The following is a 3,899-nucleotide window of genomic DNA, read 5'->3' as shown; positions in this document are numbered from 1 at the left end:
ATTATTTTTAATGAGATTTTTGCCTCTAAACACAGTATGCCTTACATGCCAGTGTTTTTCTATAGTCTAGGGTCCAAGGATTAGAATTACTAGCCAAAAAGTAGGTGTATGCTAAAAAATGTAATAAATGTTGGCAGATAGTTTTTCTTAAACACGTAACACCTCATATTTCTACCAACCATGGGAGAAATCGTTTCTCTAAATCCCTACCAGCAATCATCATCTTACCTCTCTCTTCTTTGTATTTTTCAGTCTAACTGGTGTAAAATTAGATCTAGTTTTACTTTAATTTTCATTTCCTCACTAATGAATTTGAGAAGTTCTTTTATATATCTATTGGTCATTTGGATGAACTATTCTTTGCCTATTTTTACATTTTCTGATTCTTTGTTTTGCATGATTTGATTTTGTGTTTGTGCCAGTCTTGGGGCTATAACTCAAGGTCTGGGCACTGTCCCTGAGCTTATCTGCTCAAGGCTAGCACTTTACCACTTGAGTCACAGTTTCACTTCCAACTACAGCTGCAGCTGCTCCTCCTCCTCTGTCTTCCTCCTCTTGCTTTCTTTTGAGAGTGGAAGTGGGGTGGTTGTTAATTGAAAACAAGAGTCTCACAGACTTCTTTGCCCATACTGGCTCAAACCATGATACTCAGATCTCAGCTATACTAGTAGCTAGTATAATAGACATAAGCCACTGGCACCAGGCAATTTTTTTAACCATATCTCTCTAGTTATGGAAGAGGAACATTTTGTCTCCTATGACAGTCTGTTTCTTTCAAATCTTGCTTCCATTCCTAAAAATGTTTGCCTTAGGTGGTGAGTTGCTATGTTATTTGGTGCAAGTAGATTCATAAAGTTTACATAAACTGTTCTTTTGAGTGTTTCATAACATACATCTTTACTGCATGTAACTTTAAGAGTGACTCTTACTGATACTTTAACTCATCGCATAAAGCAAATTACATTTTTGTCAGAAACTAGATGACCTGAGTTTTATCAAGGAAAGCCAAAGATTGTTCTCATTTGGGGAAAAGGATTCTGTGAGATACTGTTTGTTTGGCATACATGTCAACAGTCTTCATATTTCTAGGGATGATGCTCTCAAGTATGAAGCAATTCTGGCATGCTTTCCAGATGGTGCTGTGGTTGGTTCTGACTTTTAGACAGCAATGGGCCTCTTGCTTCACAGGACATGCTGACCTCAGTCTGTAAGCCCACTATAAAGACCCACTGCCCTAGTTCTTATCTTTAGAAGACTGGGCCACAAAATATCAGCAGTTCTACCACACATTCCTTCCTTCTTTTTATTTGAATTTGTTTCCTATCCCTGTTTAATCTTCCATCTTAGCCATTAACACTAACTAAATGGGCTTTTAGTTGCTTAGTCCTTTCGGTCTACAGTCTCTGGCAACTATGTCCCAACTGCTTTTTTCTCCACCACAATGGCTGACTTCACTCTGGGAGGGAGCTCATAGAATAGCTTCACGTCCCCTCTCTCCTTCCCTTTCATTCCTACCCCATAAGAATCGTAAGTGTGTGTCCACTTCCCATTGTTCCACAATTGCCATGTGCAACGAGTTTGTGAGTTAGTGTAGTATGGAACAGAAATTTCCTTCCAACACATCTCTCTTGTTTGCAGAGACTCTCATATTTACGGGCATATTTTTAGGTATTATACTTTTACTCTGATAGTTATACAAAGGTACACAAGAAGGAAAAGAAGAAAGGAAGGAAAGAAGGAAGGAAGGAAAGAAGGAAGGAAGAAAGGAAGGAAGGAAGGAAGGAAGGAAGGAAGGAAGGGAAATGAAGAATTGGAAGGAAGGAACAAAGGAAAGGAGGGAGAGATGGATGGACAGATGGACTATTTTGCATCATCGTTGCTTTATAGTCTTGCTTCTTTATTTTTCTCTATTTTAGGATTTCTGACATAGGCTATGTAGTATTGAGTTAGAAAAAACTGTAAGGAAGTTTTCTTAATTTTTTAATTAATTAATTAGTCCTGGGGCTTGAACTCTGGGCTTGGGCACTGACCCTGAGCTCCTTTTGTTCAAGCACTCTACCACTTGAGCCACAGCACCACTTCCGGCTTTTTCTGTGATTAATTGAAGTGTCTCACAGACTTTCCTTGGCAGATTGGCTATGAACCTCAATCCTCAGATCTCAGCCTACTTAAGTAGCTAGCTAGCATTATAGGCATGAACCACTGTCACCTGGAAAGACATTTTTATTACATACTGCTACTGTTATTTTGTCAGGGATTTTACTAAATAATGCATGACTGTCTTCCCATGTATTTCATTCACTCTAACAGCTCAATGGTATCAAATTTAAGAATACCTTGGGCTGCCTTTTCTAGTAGCGCTACTCCTCCATCTCAGAACTTTGTCTATAATTGACAAATAATTGTCATTGTTCAATGCTTCACTGTTATTTTTCTTGGTTCATCTTGCCTAGAACCTTATAATGTATAGACTTGCGTCCTGAGATTTATTATTCAAATATTCTAGTTTCTGGACTTCTTCATACTTCACTTCCATAATTGACATCACACATAACCACCAAAAGTGATATTTCTGCCAGATGGAATTCTGAATGTGCTACTCTTTACTTTTTCACATATGACCTACTAATTTATCTCTTTTGTTCATTAAATATTGGCAGCTCTGTCTATTTCATATGTGTCTGGGGTTATTATACCTATTCATGATTATTAATTTTGTTAAAGAATTACTTTGGCTAAAAGACTTGGACCATAGCAACTTCTAGGGAATCATAATCAACTGCAAAGAACCAGATGACTCAGAGCAAGAAGTCATTAATTTTGTTGAAATGCCAAAGCTCCTATCTGAAAATGGTGTGCAAAATAAGCAAGGAGGTAACTTTTTTAATAGGTAGTATACTTTAATTGCTGTTCCCAGCAAGGCTTAAAAGGACTTTCACAATCCAATCAAAATAGCTTCTCAGTACTGCATCCAACAAAGCAAATAATCTTTATTAGTTTCTGAGTAGCTCTCATATCCAGAGACTATTCAGAATTTTCCACTAATTTAGTACTTCTTATGAGTTGGGGGAGTGGGTTTATTTTTTAGTGTTCACAGAAGCATTTCAAGTTTGCACAGCAATTTTATGTATTAGAAAGGGATTTTGTATTGGGGTTTGAACCCAGGGTGTCTTGTGCTTGCTATAGATACGCATGGCCCTTGTTTGCTTTAGTTATTTCTCATGTAGAGCCTGGCCTCCAACCAGAAACCTACCTACACTCTCCTGCATAGCTGCAAACACATGTATGAACCAGCATGCCCAGTTTATTGGTTAAGATGAGATCTTGCTAACTTTTTTCTTGTACTGGTCTTAAATCGTAATCCTCCTGAATCTGCCTCCTGAATAGGTAGGATTATAGCTTTGATCCTGAAAAGTGAATGTTTAGTCAATAGCTATTGATATTCAAAAAGTTATTGGTATCAAACTATATTTTGGTAAATGGGCATTTCCTTAGAGTCGTAGTAATAACTTCCCATACCAGAAAAAATAATATAAGCTACGGTAACTTAAACAATTTTTCAAGGAAGACAGCTTATAAATATGTTATTTATTTTAATTTTTGTAGTGGCAGTGAATAAATCTAGAACTTCATACATGCTAAGTGGATATAATATTTCTAGAAGCTGCATTCCTAGTGACAAAATCCTGCATTTATACTATCAGATCTCTGAGAATGATTAAGTTCATTGAAAATATACTGGAAAGGATCACAATCACTGATAATTCTAAAATAGAGATAATTTGTGTCAGAAACTGAAAACAGCAAACTACTGTAGGGCTTAATGGATAAGTTTAACTCATACATCAACTATATTTGAATCAACACAAGTTTTCTTCTTTTCTTTTGGTATAATGAGA

The sequence above is a fragment of the Dipodomys ordii genome, unplaced genomic scaffold, assembly GCF_000151885.1.
Source record: "Dipodomys ordii isolate 6190 unplaced genomic scaffold, Dord_2.0 Scaffold104, whole genome shotgun sequence".
NCBI lineage: Eukaryota > Metazoa > Chordata > Mammalia > Rodentia > Heteromyidae > Dipodomys > Dipodomys ordii.
Note: the sequence above shows the minus strand (reverse complement) of the source record.